This window comes from Dermacentor andersoni, chromosome 1, assembly GCF_023375885.2.
Source record: "Dermacentor andersoni chromosome 1, qqDerAnde1_hic_scaffold, whole genome shotgun sequence".
Taxonomy (NCBI): domain Eukaryota; kingdom Metazoa; phylum Arthropoda; class Arachnida; order Ixodida; family Ixodidae; genus Dermacentor; species Dermacentor andersoni.
In genome coordinates, this window is record NC_092814.1 from 84058017 (window position 1) to 84085753 (window position 27737).

General features: G+C 49.3%; 1 protein-coding gene and 1 long non-coding RNA gene across 3 annotated transcripts in view; one reads left to right on the forward strand and one right to left on the reverse strand.

Moving 5' to 3' along the window:
• LOC129380516 (uncharacterized) overlaps nt 1-1284 on the forward strand; it is an 85320-nt gene extending 84036 nt beyond the window's left edge. For both annotated transcript variants that reach the window (XR_008608625.2, XR_008608624.2), the window contains exon 2: nt 779-1284. This is a non-coding gene — a long non-coding RNA (uncharacterized lncRNA). The remainder of the gene's footprint in view (nt 1-778) is intronic.
• Nucleotides 1-27737, reverse strand: part of LOC126546315 (protein APCDD1-like) — a 344614-nt gene that overhangs the window by 61808 nt on the left and 255069 nt on the right. The gene's annotated exons all lie outside the window — the stretch shown is intronic.

Consider the following 27737-nt stretch of genomic DNA (forward strand, 5'->3'; position numbering starts at 1 on the left):
AAAAAAGAAGAAAGCAAGGAGCGTATGGGAGGCGGCGCGTGGGAGGAACGAAAGGGCGCATCCCGCTCTCCCTTTGGCCGCGCGAATCCTCTCCGGCGACGTTTAAAACGCAAATCGGCCGTCTTTCCCGCGTAAACATGGGCCGACGGAAAGGACTCCCCGGGTTCCACTGGCCCACATTTCCGCTCGCGTCTCTCGCTCTTCGGCCATCACGTATCCGCCCTTCCCGGTTTCCCCCTCGCGCCACGCGAGGTGGGAGCGTAGTCGAAAACACCACGCATTTATAGTAGACGGCGAGTGCGGTGTAATGGAACGCTACGTAAGTGGGAGCCACCCGAAAGGACTGCTCCAGAAGAACGCCGGCCGAGTGGAGGGATGTTACGATGGCCCACCATTCAGCACTCCTTTTCCATCTGTTACCATATACACATTTTTTTTTTCTCGACCCAGAGACCCAGTAAGAAAACAACTTCAAATTCGATTTTGACGACGCACTTAACGTCGCTCTCGAAATCCGCTTCTATAGTACAAGGGCTCTAGTGTGTTCTGACAGGTGGACAGAATGAGTCGCTCTTTAAGGTGTTCTTATCAATTTTGTCGGAAACGTTACCGTCAATGCGCCGGCTTTTCTCCCCTCCTCATCGCTGCTTTCTCACTTCCCACACTTGTCCTTCCCTTATACAGGCACGTTAAGAAACCTGCCAGCCAAGTTCTTTCTTTCTTTCTTTCTTTCTTTCTTTCTTTCTTTCTTTACTTATTTATTTACTTATTTCTTCAGACATGCACGACGTCGATGTCCCTTGCTGCACGTCAGTGCCCATACTACCACTGCCGTTGCGCGAGGCTTGCGCAGCGGGCAGTAGCGACGTCATGCCTGCTCCCAAGTGCGCGGCTGTTCTCACCGTTCGAGCGGAAATTAGGAGAGCGAGATGTACGTGGCTGCTGCCGACGTGTGGACGTGGCGGGCGTGTTCCTTCGACCCCGGCAATGGCATTGTTTGTTACAAGCGAGAGAAGTGGGCCTCGAGCACCTTTGCGGACGGGGATTCCGGCAGCTGCCTCCAGCCAATGGTCGAATTTTCTTTGAATCCCCAGGGCAGCCGGCGTCTCGCACAAGGCGCAGCGGCCATGCCTTTTCTATTTCTTTTCTTCGAAGGAAACAGTTTCTTCCTACTTCCGCGCGCAGTTCACATCGAGAAAAACATGAACAGACGGTTCCCTTCTACCTCCTTCTTTACTTTTTTTTGTATTGTGGACGCTAGAATTAAAGGGAGCACACGTGGCATGTTTTCTTTTATTGAGGGTATATATCTATTACCCACTAGCAGAACACATTTGGGGCAATTTTCTTTCTTCCGCTTTCATTTTTATTTTACCTTTAAGATGTATAACATAGGAGTTTCCCGAGGTAAGATACATATGATACCTGCATGGCGCGCACGTAGTTCCACATGAGTGTTTGTTTTAGCTGTCGCATACGACTAGGAATAAATGAACGCAGTCACTTCGCTATCAGTTACGTAAGCCAGATGATAACGTAGGAAACGGTTATTTCTTTACAGGCCTGCATATTGTAGTCTTACAGTGTGTGCCTGTCTCCCTGTTTACAAACATGTGATCAAAAGAAAGAAAGGAGAAAGTTGAAGAAACATAATATACACGGAAAGAAACAGTCTAATTCATTATCAACATCAGCTACATACTAGAATGCTTCTAGAAGAGCGGCATATAATCAATACAAAAGAAATGTTCCGTGGCTTCATGGCGCTCATTCCAGGACTGCAAAACATTTTTGCTGGTGTCGCCGGCCTGCAAGACTGTAACCACGGGATGAATTCGACTCGTCGGTCTGGTCAGCGACTGTGGGCAACATGGGCAGCATGTTGGTTAGCATATCCCGCAAAAAGCGTGTTGCCTACAATCCTGTCCCACCAGAGTTACAGGCATTATTAGGATACATGTTCTTGTCATGTATACTACCAATATATGTTGCTTAATTGTATAGTCGAATAGCCGATATCACGCTGCTTGCGGCCTTTGCCGTTCAGCAAATTGACCAAGGTGACAGTGCCCCTGCCAACAACGCTGTCTGCCGACCTGTTTTTCGATCGTTGGCGTCTGCATCGAGTTGTGCTGGATTGACAGCTCATTTACGAGTCCATCTAGGTATGACATACGTATTGAATTGAGCGAACTCTGCTTGCTCGTTGATATCTTTATGCGCCAGTTGCCCAAGAGGGCTCGTTCAAGGCTGACCAAGGCGCCGCTCACAAATGAAAATGAGTTGAAGTGTCTGGCATTTGGAAGGGCAGGGTGTCGAACCGAAATCTTTCGGGTTCGGTTCGGTTTCACGCTTTTCGGTTCGGTTTAGATTCTGCTACGGAGAAAAAAAATAATAACGGTTCGAACCGACTCGGAGCATCCTGAACCTGATTCGGATTTAAACGGGTTCGAAGAAAAATAAAAACATTCGCGCACCTCCGGTTGAGACATGCGCGCTGCTTTTATAGAAGCGTTGGCTACTAATTGTGTAAGAGCGTTTTCTTTTGCACGGGCCTAATTTAAGTCAGGAAAGCTATCAGAAAAATGACGTGTCATACACAGTTGTATCTCAGGATCGGAATTTGTACAGTTGGTGAGTTTTGTGGAGCCCTGTGCGCCTATGGCCAATGGTTTACCGCGATGCCAATCTCCCAAATTTTCTCCATCGTATTTTTGAAGTTGCCCGCGGTCGTTCGCCTTACTGTGCAAAATGAATAACTAATCTACGGTTAACTACCCGTGTATTACGTGTTCACTTTATTTCAATAAGCAACCTAGTTCTAAGAGAACACGTAATATCGCAGTAAAACGGGGCTGCTGGGCTATAGTTCGTACATAGCTAAAGAGCGAACACGAAAACAAGACAGGACGAGTTAGGCGACTGGACTCGCCTCTCAACTAGGCGCATTATGCACGAGTTGTGCACCTGTGCTAGCGAGTAGTGTGCGTTGTGTGGAGGTGAGAGTTTAAGTGAACTGAGAGGTCGGAAGTGTTGGCCGCCAAAGGTGTGATGCAAATCGTATAAAAGACGCATGTGAACCGGGTATGCAAAGTAATGCATTTTGAAATATGCGAGTAAGCGGGAGCGAGTAATTTTTTATTTTGTTAGGAGGTATTTTGTATGTTCAATAAAGGTCAAGTTCGAATAAGAAATAACGCCGAGGGTTTTAATCTTATGCTGACATTTGAGGGTGACTCAATTTAAAAGAACTGTGGGGTTGCAAATTCGGATAGAAGTATTGGCATGGGTGTTGGGGAACTACAGGAAGCACGATTTTTCTGTTATCTCAGATAACACGAGTGCCTCGCGTGTCGTTGCTCCTTGGTCCGATCGGTTGGTTGCGGAAATGACAAGCACCTGTCGTCTGTCGTCTGTCGTCTTGGGTATTTATGTGTCCTAGTAGAACCCTGGGAGTGTTAGCCAGCGCCACCACTCACTGACCTTGGCGGCAGACGTGGAACGTCTTTTTTGCCGCAGGCGTCACGAGACCGTGATCTTTTTGGGTGAAGGCAACTGGTCAATAAATCCACATATGCTACCTGAAGGCGAAGGTTGTGGGTTCGGTTCCCACCGGCGGCAAGTTGTTTTTTCATCCACTTTAATTTCCATTAATTTATCATTTCTTCATTTCATTTATTAAGCACAAGTAATTTCCCCTATGTTGTCCTTGGTGTCAATGTTTGTTGGCTTCTTATGATATGACTAATAAAAATCGGGCCCCTCGGTTAACCCCCTTTCTTCTCGTTAATTACATAACGAGGGTCTCGAATCCGGCAACATTGATGCCTTCAGGTAGCATATGTGGGTTTATTGACCAGTTGCCTTCACCCAAAAAGATCACGGTCTCGTGACGCCTGCGGCAAAAAAGACGTTCCACGTCTGCCGCCAAGGTCAGTGAGTGGTGGCGCTGGCTAACACTCCCAGGGTTCTACTAGGACACATAAATACCCAAGAAAGTGGATGGGGAAACAGCGCCGCGGTATCTCAATTGGTAGAGCATCGCACGCGAAATGCGAAGGTTGTGGGTTCGGTTCCCACCTGCGGCAAGTTGTTTTTTCATCCACTTTAATTTCCATTATTTATCATTTCTTCATTTCATTTATTAAGCACAAGTAATTTCCCCTATGTTGTCCTTGGTGTCAATGTTTGTTGGCTTCTTTAATCAGAAGTGGCACTTTAAAAAGAAAAAGAAAACATCATTATTTTGATCAGTGCTCTTGATTTTGGTGCGCTGTACCTGGGCGTCTACAATTCTACACACAGAAACTGAAATAAATATTTCGTAAAAGGGGTTATCGCCTCAGCTTTCATCACATATGCTACAAAAAGAGTTGCGTAGTGTACGTCACATTTGCACTATAAATGACTGTAGGCTGTTGAGCGTTTCCTCGGGTGTATGAACATTCATTTCCTTTTCTCTTCTATTATAGCGTGAACAGTTGTACAAGGTACTCCGCCAGAGTTTGTTCTGGTTAACGCTTGACGTTGTCCGAGTAAATTAATTTCTATTTAAGTAAACTACTGTTTGACCATGTAAGCTAAAAATTGTCGTTACATTGCTAACCTGAGGGCTAATTTAATGATAAACGCGAATTTCTCGCATACGTTTTTTATTTATTGTCCACACACGAAGTAAGCATCGACAGTGACACGTTAATTAATTTAATTGTTTTATTCGTGGCTAAAGCTGCACGCACGGTGCAGCTTTTCGCTAGTTGTAGTTATGGGCAAATGAAAACCGAACAGAAAAAGTTTAATCAGGACAGCGAAGTCATATGACTGTGTTTCAGCTATAGATGACGTAATATTACGGTTAAAGAACAAAAACTCCAACCAAAATTTATTTTAATTGAAAAAAAAAAGTTTGGTTGGAGTTACTTTATTCTTTAATTCAGTTGCTGCCAGCCGTGGACACAAAAATCTGCCAAATGTTTGCCTTTAATGATATTGTTGCTTTGAAATTTATTTTGCGACACTCCGGCTTTGTAACCACGTAAGAACACTGCAGTCAACGGCGCATCATGGCAGGCTGCGACGCCATACATGTGAGTGCGTAGCCACTGTTCCAGAAGAAATGCCTATCAAGGTACCAACCAAACCACCACGGGCGTTGTGGCAAAGTTTCGTCGCGTATGACCGCGTCAGGCGAAGCCCACCGGTGCCTCTGCATGATGTGGTTTCGGAGGCAGGAATGGCGGAGAGAGGGGGAGGGCGTTTGGGCTGTGCGGACGGGGTGCAAATCACTTGCATCGACCGCGGTTGTGCACGCGCGTCTTGTTGGCTTAATGGCTGTATGACGATGACCTGAGGCACATTATTCGAGGCCAGCGGCGCCTACCATTTCAGCAAAGCGCGCACCAGACCTCCTCGATGCCTCCCCCAACTCTTTTCCTATACGCGGCGCCAGCTCCGTGCCGCCTAGCGGGTGACAGGCGCTACATTGTCAGTCTCCGGCGTGCAAATTGCGAGCCAAAAAAGTGCGTCAGTTTGGCCATCCATGTCGATCGGCGCCCACTAACAAGGTGGCCGGCTCCCGACTGACGGCCACTTTTCCGGGCACCCGCGCGTGTAGACTGAACCCTGTTCCAAGAGCCCCTCACTATCCTCTACCCTCCCCCCCCCTCCTTTTTTTTTTCTTTTTCTTTTCTTTTTTTTTTTTTTGCTGGTGGACCGGTGGACCTCGAGGCGAGCCATGCGACGCGCGGATAGAGGTCACAGAGATGAGGTCTTTGCTTCGGATGGAAAAAAGGCCTCACTATTTCGGGAGAAGGGATGGCGATCGTCACAAAGAGTAGGCAAACGACGTCAGGGTGTCGGACCGAACCGGAACTGAACCGAAAAGCGGAAATGAACCGATATTTTCAGTCTAACCTGAAACCAATCAAACCGATATTTCTTCCATCTTGGAACCGAACCTGAAGTGGAACTTTCTGCAGAAACCGTTCCGAACCGGTTCGACCACAGGTACAGCCCAGGATCGTTCTATGAAAGCAGACGACGCTCTCTAGCGTCGATTCGGCGTAGCACGCGGTGTGTTGTCTAAGGAATAGTTGTGTGGCTCGCCACTGTAATCTCATTGGCTCATTGAACTGTACACGTGTTCGGCTCAACGGTTAGGACACTGTACTCAAAGTCGGCGCGCACTGTGTAGGCAAACCGTCGTTGATGGTGCGTCGTGCATTTATTCCGGGCATATGCTGCGTTCAGGAACAGTAGCGAACATGTGCTGTCCGATACGCACGTTGCAGTTTTATACTGTACTTTCAGTTACTGCTGTTACTTCTGCAGTACGATTGTGATTTCTTGGGAAATTTCCACGGCAAAGCGCAGACGGCGACAACCAAACGAATTAAGAGGAAGAGTGGATTTAGGAGACTTCGGAGTCACCTAAGTGGACTTAGGAGTCACCTAATATTCTTGAATTTATGTAAGTGTAGGCTCTCTCTATAGCGTTTACATATCACTTTTGGTTTGTGAAGCAGTTTGTGCGAGCGCTTCTAGAGAAAGCCAGGATGGAACATGTATCGTAATTGAATGCCATACATGGCGGCGTCCGTAAAACAGGCCGCCATCTATGGCATTCAATTACGATACATGGTCCATCCTGGCTTTCTCTAGAAGCGCTCGCACAAACTGCTTCACAAACCAAAAGGGCGCAGTGGCAGCGGTATGCAACCGCCGACGCCACGTTACCTCCGCTGCATCGATCCGCCCCTGCACGATCACAGAAGCCGAAGAGCGCGTTAGCCATCCGCGAAGGCCAACATGCAAACAAAACACTGTTGTGATCGGCCGTTCGCCCCGTGACAACCTCCGGTCACGGCTCGCACGATTATAGAGAACGGGCCGACGGCCTCGTCAAAATGGTTCTCAACACGGATGATTTATGACCAGCGCGGGAGTACCTAGTTCAGAAGAGGTTTGAGCAATTAGCATAATACGGCCATCACCTGTCAGCCGCACAAATTGGCATGTCCAAGCCGGAGACGCGGTCAGTGCAATGGTACGGCCATCATCTGTCAGCCGCACAAATTCACATGTCCAAGCCGGAGACGCGGGCAGTGCGATGATACGGCCATCACCTGTCAGAATACGATCGGAGTCAGCGTACGTTCCCCTCCTTTCCCTGCTTGTGCCCAGTGGTGTGCGTGCGTTTTCGACCAAGTTCCCTTTTTAGGGAAAGGGCAATCGACCTCCGGATTGGTGGGATGGGTGGTCATCGGTCTCCTGACACCGGATTGGGGGAAGTGACTGAACAGTGATCACGCAAGGCATAAAAGGAGCAACGGACGGCGGGAGGGATCGGTGACTACAACTTCATCAACTTTTCTCTTTTACTTTGCATTTTCTTGTACATATGTAAATAAAAACGTGTTTGTCAAACGTTGTCCCTCCGAGAGGAAAGAGGATCCCCCGTCCTCGAATCTCCAGTCACAACACCACTAACGATCGTCACGGGGAAGAATTTCTACAGGGAAGAATTGGAAGACCTGCCGCACAAGTCCTAGTCCAAATACTCAAGGAGGACCCTGAGGACATCACCACCCAAACCATTTGGATACCGGGCCACACGGCATCATGGGTAACCTGCAGGCCGACAGAGCAGCTCAAGGATTGGTGCATAACCGAGCGCTCATCACGCCGACTGCAGAAGACCCGGACCCTGTCGACCTCGAGTATTCGGCCATCGTGAACTACCACAGAGGGAGTCGCTTGCGATATCCACCATCCCACCGAAATCTAAAGATAGGGGATGCCGCTGCCTGGTGCAGGCTCCAGACAGGCACTTACACGAACCTACACATATTACATCGCATACACCCCACAGTCACAGGGACCAATGCCCGTGGTGCGGGGCCACACCAAACCTATACCACAGTACCTGGAAGTGCACGCTACACAACATAGAACACCCCGACACAACACCACGAGGTAGCAATGGGAGGCACTGCTGTCCAGCTCGGCCCTCGACGACTAGCTCAAGCTGATCCAGAGAGCTGAGAAGATGGCAAGAGCCAGCGGAGCTCTGGACTAGGGGCTCCAACGATTAGCGATTATTTCGATTATTCGTGTAGTAAAGTTTATCCATCCATCCATCCATCCATCCATCCATCCATCCATCCATCCATCCATCCATCCATCCATCCATCCATCCATCCATCCATCCATCCATCCATCCATCCGTCCGTCCGTCCGTCCGTCCATCCGTCCATCCGTCCGTCCGTCCGCCGTATGTCTGTCTGTCTGTCTGTCTGTCTGTCTGTCTGTCTGTCTGTCTGTCTGTCTGTCTGTCTGTCTGTCTGTCTGTCTGTCTGTCTGTCTGTCTGTCTACCCGCCGTGGTTGCTCAGTGGCTATGGTGTTGGGCTGCTGAGCACGAGGTCGCGGGATCGAATCCCGGCCACGGCGGCCGAATTTCGATGGGGGCGAAATGCGAAAACGCCCGTGTACTTAGATTTAGGTGCACGTTAAAGAACCGCAGGTAGTCGAAATTTCCGGAGTCCTCCACTACGGCGTGCCTCATAATCAGATAGTGGTTTTGGCACGTAAAACCCCATAATTTAATTTTTTTGTCTGTCTGTCTGTCTGTCTGTCTGTCTGTCTGTCTGTCTGTCTGTCTGTCTGTCTGTCTGTCTGTCTGTCTGTCTGTCTGTCTGTCTGTCTGTCTGTCTGTCTGTCTGTCTGTCTGTCTGTCTGTCTGTATGTATGTATGTATGTATGTCTGTCTGTCTGTCTGTCTGTCTGTCTGTCTGTCTGTCTGTCTGTCTGTCTGTCTGTCTGTCTGTCTGTCTGTCTGTCTGTCTGTCTGTCTGTCTGTCTGTCTGTCTGTCTGTCTGTCTGTCTGTCTGTCTGTCTGTCTGTCTGTCTGTCTGTCTGTCTGTCTGTCTGTCTGTCTGTCTGTCTGTCTGTCTGTCTGTCTGTCTGTCTGTCTGTCTGTCTGTCTGTCTGTCTGTCTGTCTGTCTGTCTGTCTGTCTGTCTGTCTGTCTGTCTGTCTGTCTGTCTGTCTGTCTGTCTGTCTGTCTGTCTGTCTGTCTGTCTGTCTGTCTGTCTGTCTGTCTGTCTGTCTGTCTGTCTGTCTGTCTGTCTGTCTGTCTGTCTGTCTGTCTGTCTGTCTGTCTGTCTGTCTGTCTGTCTGTCTGTCTGTCTGTCTGTCTGTCTGTCTGTCTGTCTGTCTGTCTGTCTGTCTGTCTGTCTGTCTGTCTGTCTGTCTGTCTGTCTGTCTGTCTGTCTGTCTGTCTGTCTGTCTGTCTGTCTGTCTGTCTGTCTGTCTGTCTGTCTGTCTGTCTGTCTGTCTGTCTGTCTGTCTGTCTGTCTGTCTGTCTGTCTGTCTGTCTGTCTGTCTGTCTGTCTGTCTGTCTGTCTGTCTGTCTGTCTGTCTGTCTGTCTGTCTGTCTGTCTGTCTGTCTGTCTGTCTGTCTGTCTGTCTGTCTGTCTGTCTGTCTGTCTGTCTGTCTGTCTGTCTGTCTGTCTGTCTGTCTGTCTGTCTGTCTGTCTGTCTGTCTGTCTGTCTGTCTGTCTGTCTGTCTGTCTGTCTGTCTGTCTGTCTGTCTGTCTGTCTGTCTATCTATTTGAATGCCACAAAAAGTTACCTTAGTCTGAGACCTCCTCTCACGCGGTTAAAAAATGTGATAGTTATAAACTGAGCACGAAAACAAGACGGCACAAGAGAGACAACTGGGCAAGTGCCTCAGTCATAATAATAATAATAATAAATTTACCGCCCTTCCACTACTGCGAAGAGGGTGCAAGCGAAGCTCGGGATCCACGGCTATTTGTTGTAACGCATCGGCTTCGCGCTCCCTCACGGCGAGGTCGGCACGCCGACGACGAGCCCTTTCTCGAGCGAGTTCCCGGCGGCGTTCATCAAACACCACCTGTTCTTCGGCCGAACGCACGACGCGCGGCCCGCTCCCGCTGCCGTTCCTTCAACGCAGCCTGCTCTTCGGCAGAACGAACCAAACGCGACCTCCCCATCTGACTGCCGGGCCTGAACTGGCGGGAAACGGTGGGCGCCACATTTGAACGCAAGATAGATACTGTTTAACGCGGCATTTCAGTTTCAGATACAGTTTTACGCCTTCTTTCTGGACGCCATTGTGCTACGTCATGGTGGACCTGTTGCACTGTTGAGTGATCGCGGCAAGACATTCATGTCAATTAATGATGGAAGAAGTACTCAGAGCTTGTGGCACAGTTCCTAAGACAATATCTGCGTACCATTCTCAAATGAATGGCTTAACAGAGCAAGTTCATCGCACACTAACAGATATATCAATGTATATGGTTATATGTATGTATAACAAACGTTTACCTTTTGTGATGCTTGCTCATAACACCGCTATCCAACGAACTACGGGGTACTCACGTTCTGCCATGTTTACGGCCGTTCGCCCATATTCACCATCCACACCGCTTTCTTAAATGCCCCAACTCGACCGGTATACCCTAGCAGTTCGTCTCGAGACTTATGTCGTCAACGTGCTCGCTTCAACGCAGCTAGATCGCAAAGAACGTCACGACATCTTTCGTCGAGACGTCTCCTTTCGTCCTGGAGAGAAAGTGCTCCTTTGGACGCCCATCCGTACACGCGGTTTGTGTGAGCAGTTTGAATCATGCTTCTATATTCGGAAATAGTTCAGGTTTCGCGCCTCCGTTTTCTTCCTGGCTAAGCCGCGGCCTGGCTGGCCGCTTGCGCACGCAGAGAAATTAGTGGGAGCATTATTCATGCGCTTCATCCTCTCATCTTTACATGCTCATCATCACCGTTTAGAGCCTGTGTCGTGCTCCCGCCAGGGTTGCAGAAGATAGGGCCAGCCTTTCCTCCTTTCCCCACAAGAACCACTTCTCTCTCTGTGTTGTGGGGCTCTCGCTCGGAAGAATAAAGTCTGATGGCCTAAATGTTATCTCATAGTGTATGTATGTATGTATGTATGTATGTATGTATGTATGTATGTGTGTATGTATGTATGTATGTATGTATGTATGTACGTATGTATGTATGTATGTATGTATGTATGTATGTATGTATGTATGTATGTATGTATGTATGTATGTATGTATGTATGTATGTATGTATGTATGTATGTATGTATGTATGTATGTATGTATGTACACGCACACACAACACATTGCAAACGACGCACTTACTCAGCTTTCCTACGCCTTTGCTCTTTTCTAGTTAATCCCGGTATCACACTAAATAGCAACGACAGTGGCAACGCTTCTAGCGTGGTGGATGTTGGAGAAGGCCGACCTTTTCCGAATTCTTAGACGCCTGTAATGATTCGGTCTTCCACTGCTTCACCGACCTGACACTGAACACTTTCTCGTTAACCTACAGTGCCGCTGCATAATTACATCACTCCAGTGGGTGCTTGCCAACCAGCTAGCAACTTACGTGCTTCCAGAGAAGAGTCCTCCTGCCCAGAAGTCTGGCATTTTCTCAGCCAATAGGAAGGGAAAAAAAAGAACCCAGACAATACGTGCTCGTGCTATCGGCAAGTACGGCTCATGAAAGCGACACCGACGTCGAAAGAAAATGAGCACAAATTCTTCAAGGTACATTGCTTCTCCTCTCGAAGAAATAAAATACGGTTCCTTTAGCGACCCTCACTCCCCCGAAATTCACGCCGAGGAAAAGAAAAAAAGAAAAGCACGATGGAAGAAGTGGGTGAAAGATGAACCGATCGGGCCGCGTCAGCAACCCGACCCGTGGATCACGTCCGACGCGCCCGTTTCCCGGCTGGCGCAGGAAGCAAACGCCGAAACCATGGCAGGGGGCCCTGCGCGCCCGCCCCATGTCAACACGCTAGAGGCGAAAGAGTTTGCTTAAAAACATCCGACGCATCTGACTTGGGGCCCCGGTGAATATATACGCGGCCCAACAATGGGAGACCCTTACAGCAGCGCGAGTCACCCTCGCGTCCATATAGGCATACCTCGCGGCTTCGACGATGCTGGGCGGCAGTTTTTGATGTCATCTGCGTAGAAGAGGGAGCGGACGAATAGAGGAGCATATTATCTAAACGCGCTTCCGGTGTCGGCATCCGAAACGCCACGAAAACAAGAAATTGTCTTAGCTCGAAACGAGGAAGGCTCGTTTGGCACGCCATTGATCCCCTTAGAGAGTTAGAGAGCTTTATAAAAGGCCGGGGATCAAATCAAGAAAACCCAGACCAGGGCACGAGCTTCTCGTGCGAAATCGATGTTCTAGAGGACAGCACCGGAAGCGTTTTTTGTGTGATTGGCTTGAGGAGTAGCGTGCTGGTTGGGCCGTCGCATGGTGCGGAGCCTCAATCTTATTGCAAACTGACGCAAGAGTTTCAGCTTTAATTCACTTCTGTAACCCGCCGTGGTTGCGCAGTGGCTATGGTGTTGGGCTGCTGAGCACGAGGACGCGGGATCGAATCCCGGTCACTGCGGCTGCATTTCGATGGGGACGAAATGCGAAAACACCCGTGTGCTTAGATTTAAGTGCACGTTAAAGAACCCCACGTGGTCTAAATTACCGGAGTCCTCCACTACGGCGTGCCTCATAATCATAAAGTGGTTTCGGCACGTAAAAAACCATAATTTTTTTTCACTTGTGTACTTGGCATGGTAGAAATGCAATGCGTAATCGCGCGACACGAACATTTCAAGCTTGCGCCTGCAGTCTGGACTTTCGAGCTTTACAATCTTTCCAGGTTCGGTTTTCTGATTATAGGTGACCAGCCTGACGTCGCAAGGTAGGGTACGTATCGAGCCGCCATCGGTAACGCGGCTATTACAGAATGAATACTTTTCAGTAAACATTCCCAACTGATTTGTAAGTAAAAATGCGCGCCTTTTCGTGTCTCGTGCGCAATATGACATTGACTGCGTCCCTGCTAAAATTTTCGCATCTGTCATGAAGAAAATGATGGTGTGATGATGATGATGATGATTTATTGGCATCCCCTTTGAAATGTGGCGGTGACAAATAGTCACTTAGCTTGCTTGAATTAGCCAGGTATGCTATACATGATGTTTAGTGTAGTATATCTGTGTACATCTTTTTTGCAGCGATACTGTTTATGGCTAGGGTTCCGTGAATTTTCATGTGTGCGAGCAAAAACTATCATCCTCAACTGCTCGTGCCACTCACTGCTTGCGCGTTCGTTGTCGTCTTCCACAGCTGGCTCCGATGGCGCTTATCATGCCAGCGTTCTCATACTGCCCCTCCCTTTACGAAGGCGCTGACAGCACTGGCCCGCTGCCAGTCTGTGCGGTGATTTCGGACTCAAATTCTTTGCCTCGATATATTGCGAAATGAAAACAGGAATGTATATAACGAATGTGTATAATGAATATATAACACGAATGAACGCGAATGTATAAAAATAAATGTGTGTGCGTACCTTTCGTCACGATGACCACCGATCAAGACAATACATATGTTCGTACCTTTTGTCCCCGTTACAAAGTGCACAGAAAAGTGCTCGTGACCGCGCTCGAAAAACCGGACAATCGCCTCTTTACAGAGGAAAAAGCTCTAAGACACTGGTCCAGACGGGCTTCGGCACTCAAGGCCTTAAGGGCTTTGCTGAAGTTTTTAGGGACATGCGAATTGTGCGACCACTTTTGAATGTTGCAGCGCGTAGTTTCGCGTTACTGTGTGAATGTTCTGGTTTCAATTTTTTTCCTCTTCTTCTTTCTCCTTTTATTCCCTTTACCCCTTTCCCCAGCACAGGGTAGCCAGCCAGTACTTACACTGGCTAACCTCCCTGTCTTTCCTCCCCTTTGTCTCCTCCTCCTCCTTGTTGAAAATTTTGTGTCAGCGCTTTGTTGTGTGCTACACAGCTTCGCTGGTGATCCACCATCACAGAGTGGAATGGATCGTTATTTCTGTGTCACGCCGCTGTGTTCTAGCAGACGTGGATTCGCGATAATGGCATACGCAGTATGATAATGAAGAAATCATCCGGACCTCTATGTATATATATACACACAAGGCTCGGTCTATGTTCAATCAATCAATCAATCAATCAATCAATCAATCAATCAATCAATCAATCAATCAATCAATCAATCAATCAATCAATCAATCAATCAATCAATCAATCAATCAATCAATCAATCAATCTCTTCAGTGCCCAGGGACAACCGGAGGTCTAAATACGGGCGCAGAGAGGAGAAAAAAAGAAAGCTGATACGCTAAAACAACTATGACAAAATTTACAGGATATAAAAAATAAAATGTAAAACAACAACAACAACAACAACAACAACCATAATAATAATTTGTAATTTAACTGGGAGTGCGGAAGAAAATATTTTCAGCAAGTGAACGTATTTTATGATTGCATAGATTTCCGGCACAGGGATTCGAAGATCAACAGAGCTTTTGTATCTTAAATAAATAAAAAAAAAGCAGCAGATTCGACCGAAGGGCGAAGAATTGACAGCGGTATCGAAGTATTAGTTCATTGCACGAAGTAAGACTCGTAGATTTGTGGGCAGCACAAATTGCAATAAACATTCGCTTATCAACAAAACACGCATGGTGTCCCGCGCCCAAGGGAACAGATGAACAGAGTTCACTCGATGACCAAGAGCGCTCGCGGTCACAGCACTGGCGCGATGAAGAGCGTGGGCAGCGGCAAAAGCGAGCGTTGCGCGTTGTCACTCCCTTAACCGTAGCTACTGTGAAGAACTTCCGAAACTCAGATCATGGGGCCTGCAACACACGGCGCGTAGGGCGCGCATGCGTCGTCGCATCCGGGACACCACGACGACGGTGATAACACGCTTGGAGTTCCCGTATAATTGCTATTGCAATAAAGAAAATTGACGTTTGGGAAACTAGTCATGAGCACAACTAAGTCAAATGAGTCTAAATGGAAGGTGCCTAAATATACATGCTGGTAAGGTGCCCGGCAGTAGCGCCGATCATGGTATTGCGTGTTCAAAAATGACGCATGGCGTCACATACGCACAAAACAAGGAGTAGATTTGAGGAACAGCGACTGCTTGAAAGGCATGCTCTGTTTGTTGTTTGCTTGAGTGCTTTTGCGTATCGCTTTCTCTTAAGTGCAGCTCGCCCGGATTGCGACCCAGTCAAGCGCTGCTTCCGCATCAATGGACCCTTTACCGACTACTCCATTGGGCAGTGGAGGCACGTTGTGCGTTAGCATGTTTTATTAGATAATATAATAATACTTACAAGTGAAATACCAACTTGTTTCCTCGTAGTGCTTCCGAGAAGGTTCTTGCCGCGCGGGCATTTCTGTTTGTAATTTCGAAATTGTCATGACCCTGAAAAGGATGCACCTCCTAATGCAAGCGTGTGTGCGGTGAAACCAACTAATGTGAGGAAAATATTGAACGGCTACGGGTTATGGTATATTACAGTACGCAGCGCAAGAACTCGGACGCAGGCTTGTATACGTCCGCACGCAGGCGCGCACACGTGCGCAGGCTGAATCGATATATTTGCTCACTTGAAGCGCTATAGATGCGTAATGGCTGTACTACAATTATTGAGAGTAGCGAGAACAACCTGTTTACTGATGAGTCGACCCTCATTCGCATAGGATCTACGTTTGCGCTTGCGATTTTCACTCCAACCCTGTTTATCTAAAACCACTGCCAGCGCTGATACAACATGCCTACCGGCATGCAGGTACCGCGGGCGCAGTGGAGGCAAACATATTGCCCGGAATGCTGGATTAAGCGTACGTAAAGCGCGTCGCGGCAGTGCTTGATTGGTCGTGATTTCCCGCGGATCCCTTTCGAATACACCACCGCCACCGAGCATGTAGGACAGTCGCCTCCCTCCCTCACCCCCCTTTCCCATTGAGGGTGGCTCCCATTTACGCCCAGCCAATGCTGATTTCTTAACCACTGACCACAACAGGCACCCGCACCTATTGTGCTCGGCAGGGCGTAGCAATTCCGACCAAGAGCATGCCGACGTGCACCTCCTAAGACAGACCGGGGTATGCTGCGCCACACGCCGCTGCAGCAGCCAGATATCGCCCCCAGCGTCGTCGATAAGTTCCCGCGACCCTATTTCCGCGCGCCACCGATAAAGTAAAAAAAGAAAGAAAGAAGAGGAGAAAGAAAGTTGCACTCACCCCACACCAGCATTAGCCACCGTGGAACAGGAGACCTGGCCTCGAAGAACAACACTTTCTCACTAGTGAACACGAGCGAGCGCCACCCTCAACGCGAGAGCCGCAAAGCAATACATGTGTACGATCCCCGGTGCGGTGCGTGTGTATGTAAAGTCGAAGGAGCCGATGTGGCATAATATAAAGGACAAGTCGCACAAAAATATTTCATGGAGTGGGAGCATACGAAAAGAATGTGCGGTTGCTGTAAGCTGCAGGGCAGAATGGCCCCGCACGATATGCATGCATTTATAAGCCGTGACGTTAGCACCTTCAAAACAGGTAGGAAGTGCATACTCTTTTGGCGGCTGCCAGGTCGGCGTGTAGCAGCAGCGGCGGCACTGGAGCGCAAAGAGCACCGCGACCTGGAACCTGCCATAACGCTTCGTTGTCCTCAATGCCTGCAACAATGATAACATGCAGGTGTGCACGCAACGAGCATCGTGAAAAATTACCATGAACACGAAATCGAATGGCGAAGGCCAACATACAACCGTACGTTGTCGGAGCTGATAAACTGAAAAAACCACAACAACGCATTCGAAGCTCACCCTAGAAAATATTGTTAAGCGCTAAACAAGTGTGCCTGACAGACGTCCGACCTGTCGCAGCATTGATCGCACAGCAAGGCATTCAACATGCTTCCAATAAGTTTCAAGCTGTTTGAGCAGCCGCCATCCTTCCGGCACGTCATTCGACTTATCGCACGGTCTTGACGCGTGGTACATGCGCTTCACACTTTACAGGAAGTTATGGGATGCAGCGATGCAAACCTTCAATAGACTATAACCAACCAAGGCTGAAGTCGGAAATAGTACTTCAGTTTATTTTATCCTTGTCGGTTTTAACAAATGTTGCTATGAATATCATAATCGGCAGCACCTCGTCTTCTCGGCAGCACCTCGTCTCGGCAGCCCTTCTTATATAATGAAATCAACAAAGTTAGATCTTATGTAGTAACGAATTGTAACAAAGCAGATTTTGACTATCGCGGCCGCAGTTGTGCTTATGAATTGTGAAAGCATCATGGTATACGTGTTACACCATGCAGGTGTAACGCGACAATGTAAAAAGCCGTTTTTCCACATGGCATCTGCGGAGATCTTTCCATAGTTTTTCCACAGTCAACCCAATATTACCTCATCCTTCACAGAACATGAATTATTTGTGCACTCAACCGTCAATGTCGCTTTATACTGAACGCTTCGTATTCCGTTCTCTGCGTTGGTAAGGAAACTCGGGGCGAAAGTTTCAAAGTTGCAGAAGCTGTACAATTACAAAGGGACCCGATTCCGGCAATGCCAAAGTTCAACGTATTTTAACAGCTTAATTTCCCATTTCGGCATCTTTAGTATTCGAGTGCCTTTTCCACTGGTCCTGATTCGGATTGGTTTCTACTAACTTTCATGCCTATCGTTATAACAAATATTGCGCAAGCAGAACACATATTTTATCCGGCATTGCGTCATCACAGTATTGCTCGGCACAATATCATCACAGAAGTTATAAATATGTTGAAGAAGCAGACTGCAGGTCATGATCGGCGATGCAAAGCATCGCACTGACACCGAATGCTTAAAAAAAATATCTGTTTATTTTTTCTGCCTACGCCCCTTTTTGTGAGAGTGGTAAGCTTTACGATCGCCGGTCGAGAAATCTGCTCCATTCGAACTTTAATAGAGGCACGGTACCGATCCTGCGGCCATATATTGTATGAATTTTGCTTCCTCCATTTCTATTTCATTTCTCGTCATCCGTACCACCCAGAGGCAGATCCCGGAGGTAGCGGGGCGTGGCTTCGTGAGAGTCAAAGACAAAGTGCAAAAAAAGATGGAAAATAAAAAAAAAATGTTATAAAACACGGCCCTTGTTTTTCCTTATATCATCCGATCTTTCGTAATACATTGTTCATTCAATTTTCGGCACGCGCTCTGATGCATCACTTGAGGTAACGCGTACGATTTGATCCTAGAGGAGCTTAGTGCACATTCGAAAACGCACTAGCGGGAAGGCGGATAAGAAAGACACGGTACAGATGCGCACGACTTTCCGTGCTTATGTGGGTCCTGCATGCGCGTTTCACTCGAACCGCCCTTGCATGATACAGCCATTGAGCTCACAGTGACGAAAACACAGAGAAAGCCTAAAGTAGCAACCACATGAAGTGTATCGGCGACGCATTTTCGGCATCACATCACACGGGCGTCACCGCGTTCATTTCATGCCGCGCGAAAGCCGGGATGGCTGAATTACGTGCCACATATGGTTTCCGTTTCAGTCGTTAGCCCACACGGAACACGTTTTGCCCGGCATCAGTGCGGCCATCGCGTAGTATAAAATGGACTCCATGACATCCAGTGACGTAACGCTGAAAATATGTCAGAACATGCGCTCCATGTGACTGCTGCTTTATGCGCAAGGAAGATCTTCCACGGAAGATGTTCCCGCGCGTTCCCCGCAACAGTGCTAACTGAAGGCTTTATGGTGACGCCGCCACGCTTGCTTTCAGCGCTCGAACGAAACAGCGCAAAATCGGAATTTGGTGCACGTGCAAAGGGTGCGAAAATGGGAGGCCCCTCCGTCACAGGAAAATAAGCCAAGTGTCGTGCGAATGGCGGCTGCAGCAGGGAAAACGCAAACGATGTCCCAACGATGCGCGCTCCGTGCGTGTCCGCATGCAAGCAAATAGTCGGCTTAATGAACTGGACGGCGAGTGGCATTTGAGGCAACAACTCTGACTTTGCTTGTTCCGCGCAATTTCTGTTCTTTGCTTTTGGCTATCGCTCTGATTCTCTCTTCCGCCACTTTAGGAATCAAGTTTTACGAACGTACTGCGTGACGAAGCTGAACGTGCAAACGCATACGTGCGTACGCATGCAAGTGCTGCTGCCAAGGCCTCCAGAACATTCCCTTTGTTCTAGACTGCGATGAAAAGAAAACATTTCATTTTATTTTCTTTCTTTAGCTCTGTCACGTTCTTCTAGACATTTGGGGAGCGTGGAATTTGAATTGAGAGAAAAAAAAAGCAGTTGTTTGCTACAGTCGTACAAGACGGGAAGATGCGTCGCGAAGAAAATGCAGGAACAATCGATGACCCGCGCGTAGCGCACTGCACGCTTGCGCGGTCCCCTCCCGAGATCCCCACTCCACCCCACCGCCTTGTGTCTTTTGTGTACGTTTTCTTGTCGCGGAATGATTGCCTCCTCCGCATGCGCGCGCGTCATTGCGGGCGCGACGCGGCGGTTTTCTGCGAAGAGCAGCGCACCGACGCAAGGAAGCGAGCGCGCTCCCATGAATACGCGATGATCGGGAGAGAAGAAGGGCAGGGCGGTGAGTGCGCTGTTCGAAAGCGATAAATAAGCTAACAAAATGAACCGGTAGAACAAAGTCGCGCAAGGAGCTTTAGCACAGAGCCGTCGATGGTGCTCGAGGCGTTAAAAGCGCGCTGTGAGTAGGTAACGCACCCATGTACTTTGCAGCGAAGACACTTAGGACGCTTCGCCCACTCTAAGTGCCTTCGGCACTAGGTATTACTAGTGAAAAGGCGTGAAATTATTCGAAATCCTATTACTGAACGGGGCTCAATTAAATGACCCTCGTAGCGAATTCGGAAGAGGAAAAAAAATGCGTACGCAGTTAATTTCATAGGCCGTACGAACCGCATGCCGGTGTGTAAGACGCTCCGCCATTTGGCATGCATTCTGGTGAACGAAGCCCGCAAACAAAACGAATGAAAACGGTCACGGCAGGCTGGCGGCCAGGTGAGGCCCTTGTTTTTCCCGCGTTAGCTCACCCTTCTCAATTCGCTTGCATTCGTATGTACAGTGCGGTGCCGAACGTGTACCGCCAACTCTACAATTATAATTCAATAACCTCCATAACGGTACGTGCTGGCTCTGCAGGAGTAGCTTTCACTACACTGGCTTGCTCTCCGCGTCGGCGCACGAAAAAGGTAAAGAAACGAAAGAACTCCATCAGGCCAGAGGGGACGATGGGAGTCTCCTCAGAGCACGAGGAAGTGCAGCATGAAGGATGTGATCCCCGCTCCTTATCTCATCGACTTTCCTCTCTAATTGAATTTCCAGCGACGTTATATCGACTCTGTCGGGCGCGCAAAAACAAGAGCGCTTACGCGCGCGCGTCTTCAATTTCTGGCGAGTGCGCGCATGCACGTCAGTGTGTGCGCGCAAAGCCGGCGGAAGTTTTACGTACATATTTATACACGTGCAATGTATCGCTATGCTACGCAGCGTGCCAGCTAAAAAGGCTCGAACGAGGCGAGAGGTATGTAGCTGAGAAAGAGAGCGAAGGAGAAGCAAAAACATCGGAAGGCACACGCGACTGGAATGCGGGAGAATGCAAAGAGGCCGTCTTCACTGAGAAAAAGAAAAAAAAAAAGAAAATCAAGGTGAAAGAGAGACAAAGTTGCAATGGAGACTTTGGCGGAGTCGCTTGTTCCAGCCTATCTATGGCTTGCGTACCGGTTACGGCGGGCTTTGGGTTGTCCACCTGGATGCCTTTCCTTGGAACGGCATAAGAAAGATGAAAGAAATATATACAAAGTAAAATCTAGCTTTTAAGTACCACATCGGCACGCATTATAGCGCACTGACACTCATGTTGTCGCGTGATGGCGGCAAGCCGTGCCACATAATGCACTGCATTCCCCGCCGTTTTTCCTCCCCCCCCCCCGCATATTTAGCTTCTTTCGCGAGTTTTAATTAGTCGCGGGCGGGCGCCGAAAATGGGTATCCGATGCGCTCCTCTTTCTAGTGCAGGGTGGGCCAACCGGCCCTCAATATCTCGCATTAGCCTTCGCGCTTCGTAAATCAGAGAGAAGGACGAATTCCCGAGCGTGGGGCTTTTTATTGGCTGCCTAATAAATCGTCATAAAGCCGCGATGGCGCTCCTATCATTACACGGCGCTCCCTCGCCAAGAAAAGACAGAAAAGAACGGCGCGCGAGGCACAGTCAGAAGCTAACACACACGAGTTAACGGATGCCGCGATGGTTGCGTTTTTCATGGAAACCTTCACACCTGCTGCAAGTCAGGCGAGGAGAGAGAGAGAGAGCGTGGACCTACCACACACTCGATGCTTGCAACTTCCTCGTTTTTATCTTACCCAATGGGGGCGCGCACGTTTGGTGGCCAGCGCTTTCCGACGAGGACGGCCCGCGCGAGCTGACGCTTTTGCGTCTCCGTAATGAAAGCACGCCAAAAATGAAATAGTCTTCAAAGTAATCCACGGGCCTCGTGCTGCTGCGGCCGCGCATGTTACCCCGTGTTTCTCTGGGGCTAAAAAAAACTTGGTACGCCTCTATTAGAGAGCCTGCCCCGCGAACAGCGGTGCTATGAAGCTCTCGCCAAGCTCATAACTGATCGGATTAACGCTCTTCCTGAAAATTATCTTTGCGCTAGAGTTCGTTTGATGCGATACGGTTATGAATTCTGTCCGTCCACGAAAGCCCTAATGAAGGGGAGACAAGAAAAGAAGGAAATGAGGCACTGAGCTCAATCTCCTGAGAGAGAGAAGACACTGATGAGTACTTTATGGGCACCTCGTAAAAAGTTCCCCACTGCTAGCTTATAATTTCAAATTTTTTTCCCCTCAATACTCTACTGTAAATGATGTTCTTGGCAAGGGTATCAAAGCGGATATCATTCGTCTTAATCTTTCAGCATTTCATCTCCTTAATGTCTTTCTCATTCTAGAGTTGCGAACGAAAAAAAAAGAAAAGAAAGTTTAATGATGCCTAACCTTCTCTAAGAGCGAAGACAGCTTGGCGCATTTTCTAAGGTGTTCTTCCTCCTAATTTAGCATTTGTCGAGTCGTACTTCCGGATGTAAGTTGCAAAAAAAAAAAAAAAAGAAGAAAAGCGCGTAAGAAACCAAATGAAGCGCGTGGCGTATTGCTCTTTTCTTGATGTAAAATTTTAGCATATGCAGAAATGGCAACAAAAAGAAAAGAAGGAAAGGTCGCGGAATATTTAAGTTGGGAGAAAGGAGGGATAGGCAGGGTGGGCGACACAGGATCGACAATATCCCAAGTCACGGATTTTACAAGTCAGGGCGTCCAAATTAAATTTTTAAATGAAATTATGTGGTTTTACGTGCCAAAACCACTTTCTGATTATGAGGCACGCCGTAGTGGAGGACTCCGGAAATTTCGACCACCTGGGGTTCTTTAACGTGCACCTAAATCTAAGCACACGGGTGTTTTCGCCCCCATCGGAATGCGGCCGCCGTGGCCGGGATTCGATCCCGCGACCTCATGCTCAGCAGCCCAACACCATGGCCACTGAGCAACCACGGCGGGTAGGGCGTCCAAATTAAAAGTCGGCGAATACATGGGAACTGGCACCGGAACTCGAAGCTGAGTGATTCTTGCTTATGGAGGCACATTACAAGCGCGAAAGGAACTATATGATGGCAGATAACCCGCTCTTATGCTTGTCGAGCAAATCTGGACGTGCGTCTGGCAGATGTCGGGTGATATCTATCAGCGTTCTTAAAACGCCAGTGAACACGGGCGCGAGACCGAGTGAAGAGTAACATAACAACCAATAAATAAAAAAAGGTTGGTAGGGGTCGGACACTTTCGTGGAGTACACAGAAAATCGAAGTACAGCATTGCCAGAGGTAAAGCTAGAACCAGGAAAAGGAACTGAGAGAGAGAGAGAGAGAGAGAGAGAGAGAGAGAGAGAGAGAGAGAGAGAGAGAGAGAGAGAGAGATAGGCGGTTAGGATTGGAAAGAGGACAGCCACGGTGGCAAGCGGGCGCCTATGTTTCCCCGGAGCTGAGGGGCGGAAGTTTTGGGGCCATATAAATGGATGGGCGCGCAGGCACAATTACGAGCCGCTACGCACCAACAAAAATGCCAGAACAAAGGAGCGACAAGTGATACACTTCTGACTAGTAAGAATAAAAAGAAAGGGGGAAAGCAAAAGAGAGAGAGAGAAAGAAAAAAGTAGAGGAAGTAATGTGCCTCCTATTAGCTTAAAATTCACCCGAGCCTCATCACAGCCACTCACCGAGAGACCTGTCGCTGGAGAAAAATGAAGTAGAGGGTTCGAGATCCAGTTTTTGTCTTTCTTGTCTAGAAGTTCCTCTAACCTCTACCCTCGCACGCTTTCTTCTCCCCCTTTTCTCTCCATAAAAAAAGAAAAAGAAAGAAGCGACGGTGATAAAACGGATAAAAATGGAGGAGAAAAAGAGACAATGGGAGGGGAGGAGGGGGGGTCAGTGGCTCCTTGAGTGGAGAAGGTTTCCGGACTATCGGAGACCCGGAATTTTATGCATGCCGGGTGCTTCGCCCGGGGTGAAATAAACGGCTCCGCTTTAATGCGGTCGCGACGGGAGACGCCGGTCTATAACGACACCGTCGAGCAGCTTAAAATGAGGCGATAACGGCGCTTTGTCCGATTGCAGATGTTGTGACGTGCCGACGGACAGCTTAAGAAAGCAACAAATAAATATGGAAGTCGTACTTAAACCTGTCAAAACTATACTAGTACATGCTCTTGACAGCCGCGCTATACTGTTATTACTTCGTGAACAGATATTCGGGTGGGAGTGAGTCATAGGCTAAGCCCCCAAGAATCACACCCGCACATTTGAGAAGACCTGAAGGATCATTCGTTGTAGCATCGAAATCGCGCCTACATGTGTAATTAAGGGGACTTCGGTGATAGGGAAAAATATTCTAGCTGAAACTTGAATTCACTGTCCAAGATGCTCCGCTCTAAAGGGAGAAAGGGGGGGGGGGCAGAAGATAGGAGTTTGTGACCAATAATAATGACTATGAGAATAAACGACTGTGACTATGACTATGAATACTAATAGTGACTAAGAACATTTTTAGCGCTAGTGTCATTATGTCGAAGGCTACTACGACCATCTGTCCGCTTTTAGGTCACCCATACGTAGATGACAAAATTTCTCCGGTATTCCCGGCGGCCGAGCTTGGAAACTCACTTTCGCAACTCAATCACGCAGGCCCGTCGCTGTTTAGAGCCCTAACCCCCACACTTATTCCTCACGTCATGCTCTCAGCAGTGACTCTACGCTCTGCTTCCTCAATGGACCGTGTAATTAAAGCAAAAATGCATCAACCCGTGCTCCGCGCTAGCGAAGCGTGTGGCCCGGAACGGTAATTCCGAGGCCGGCGGTACATCATGCGAGCTGCGCTTTGCCAATGGGCGCCGCGTGGGCGCGAGCCCTGGGTACTGCAGGACGGAGAAACGCAAGCGCGGCTAAGTGTGCGCCGTTATCTTATTTGACACGTGCGTGCGTCTATAAATTGGAGACCTGCACGTCAGATTTCGCGCAATTTAGTGCCTCCTGCGAGAGGCGCGCGCACCGCTGTACAGAGGACGCCGCAGCACGCCGAAAGCGCACCCTGACTTTCGGTTCGCGCAGTGGACGCGCACCTCGTGCCTCGTTGTCATCTCTGATAAAGGGGAGAGAGTGGTGCTGCGTTGCCATGGGCGGGCGCAGAAAAATACTTATGCGCAAATCATTATGTTTGAACCACTCAACTCACGGCCGAGAGGGCGTCTCGGAAATGGCGTGCCGAAGGAAGCCTGGCTTCGGCGAGCGCCCCGCCGGAGCCTCTGCAGAACTGCCATTCAGAAACGTCGATCAGTCTTCGCACGAAAAAAATATAAAAAATAATAATCAAGATGAACAGAAAGAGCACCGAACTCTCACGTGTGTCTCCCTCCCTTAAAACCGCTGACGTACGACACGCCACGTTAAAGCGCTCACGTTCACTCACGAATTCCGCGCGCGTTTGCTTACCGATTTGTTCTTCGAGCACGCACTCAAAAAAAAAAAAAAAAAGATGGACACGCACACACACACACAAAAGATGACAGCAGGGTGAATGAAGGAATAAAAATTTGTATTTTGCGCGAGTCGAAGCAAAGCGGTGAAAAGCTGTTGGGTAGGGTCAGTGGCGTGCACGGATGTGATGAATACACTGCAGAAACTGGGACGGCACGGTCCAGCAAAGCGCCGAGACTGTGCCCTCATCTTTCTCGGTACCGCGTGCAGCCGCCGGTGCCCCGTCTTAATTGCGCCATGCTAGCGATGAACAGCGGTGCGCGCAGCCACGACTGCGGCCTAAAGCGCGCAGTGGTGCGCGAGGATCCGCGCGGGCTTGCAGTCGCTGCGGTCGCTCGTGGCGCGGCAGTTGTACGAACAGGGGCGAAATGGGCTGAGTGTGCGTGCGTCGGCCGGCGCTGACCGCTCACTGCGCTGGCCGTCGCTACCCCCCTTGCTCCCCATCGTCTCTCAGCCTTTGTAGTACGCACCCCGTTCGCTTCGCGCCGCGCGAGTGCTCTGTGGCTGAAGCGCGGAAGCGCATTTCCACGCTGCTTTGATTCAAGTTTAATGATTCATCCCGGCGCGCGAATGGAGACTCGTATGTGTGCAAATGAACGAGCCGTCGCCGCGGAAGGCGCCCAATCTTTGATTCTCTGCAGTGTGCGAATACCACACGTGCGCGCGCCGCTTGGCCCCTACAACACCGGATGCGTGCAGCAGCCATGGTCCTGCACGCTGTGCGCCCAGCTATTCGGGAAGAGAAGAATAAAGTGCCACCTCTCGGCCCTGCTCCACTCTGGGCTCGTTTCCGCCCGCTCCCTTCTCTTCTGACAGAGGAAAACGGCGGATTTCAAATCGAAATAATGCGGTTCGCAGGAAGAACTCTGCTTATGCGGAAAAGACGCGGCGCTGCATAAGCACGCCGCGTAGATTCATCTCTGCTGGAGCCACATTTCGCAGTTCCCGCAAATATGCTTGCGCAAAATTGTTTTGCCCGCGTGGGCCAGAAAGAGCGAGAAGCCAATAAATGATTCGTTGAAAACAAAGATAGAAAAGAGATCGACAGTGATGCTCGGTAGCTTACGGAAGACTATTGTACCGGTTAATGTCAACTAAGCAGCCACCGAATCCTCGTGGGCGAACGTTTTGCATTGAACTAGATCATTATCATAACCGCATCGCTCATATCGGCGAAACCAAATGCGGATGAATGTGCCACCTTCTTCCCCCCCCCCCCCCCCCCCCCCCCAATCACATTCATCTTTTGTCGAAAATGGGGTAAATGGAACACTATCTCTGGCCCGATCTTTGCCTCTCCTCGCTGCAATTGAGCGCAATGTATATGCTGCTTACAGGGACGAGAACGGCGCCGCACGGCCGACGCACGAGCGACGCACTCGATGGCTCGACAGCCACACATGCTGCCGCTGTGTTCTCCCTATCTCTGTATTTTCTCCTTCGCCAGTGCGTAAATACAAACCGACCATTCGCAGCTTCTATCATCGTCGACGTACTAGAAGCAATGTTTGACGGAATGGTAGCGGCAAAAGACTGCTACAGGATTAAAATAAGAGATAGGTCTGATGGGGGTGTTTCATACCGCAGCGTCGTCTCTGGGTGCTCTTCGGTGTGACAAACGTCTCCTAGATCACAAAAAGCATGTGCATCCGGTTTTACAACCTTAGGCTAGCTCGTAAGACGGTCATGCAATCAAGTGTGGACGCCTGCAGTCGAGCTGCGACGATTATCGCGCTCGAATACTGGCGAATTTATTGACGTCGTGGTACCGAGGGTGCAGGCCCCGTTCTAACTACGAGGTTAGGAGGCAGCCGAAATGTGGGGCGCCTGGACGCCTGGGCGCCGTGGTATGAGTATTTCATTCACACCGCCTTACAGACATTTTCGAACGACGTGAGAAAAGTAGTGTAACAAAACTTCACCAGCGAGCAGTGATTAGGCCCTGCAGTGTATGCAAAGAAAAAACGAAAATATATGTACAGACGCGCTTGGTGTTGGACTATATATAACGTGGTTTAGCTTGGTGAAACAAAGCGCGACACAGAGAAAAATGCATAGGACGAGGCCCAGAATTTTCATGACGTAAAATTCTGTCCTCTAATCTAAACTGTCCGGACCATGTGCCCGTGGCAGAGTGAACCGGGGTCGGCGTGCGGCCGCTCTCCGCGTACCTAAAGTCTGCTCCCGTGGAGCGCGAATTTCTCCTGCTTTCCGGCTCAAGGTTGAACGCTGGTACCGTGGATGCGGCTGCAGCCCGAGCGTTATTAGCAAGGAGGGGAGCGAATGAGTGGCCGCACAAGCAGCCACTCGAAGGTTGCAAGTCCCAGGCGACTCTGACAACAACGAAAATACAAACAAGTACACATAGAGAGGACGCACATGGCGAAGCGCTCGCCTTTGCTCGCAGCCGCTGGTCTCCAGGGGCCGGCGAAGGCAGAGCGCAACAGCAGCCGGCCCGAGGCGCGCCATGCAAAGCGCCAAAGCGCTGGCCGTCACGGCCGCGTGGTTCGGGACAGGATAACATTCGATTACGCTTGGTTTCTCCCTTCGCCTGAGCTCGGGCGCGCACGCTTCTTCGTGCCACCGCGGGAATGCAAATGGCCGTGCGGAGGCCCGCTTTGGGGGACATGGTTTGGTCGCGCGGAGCAAAGCTTCTGTGAAGAGAGGGGGAACAGTTCGTGATGACGTCAGATCTCATAAGCTTCACCGGAGGGAGAA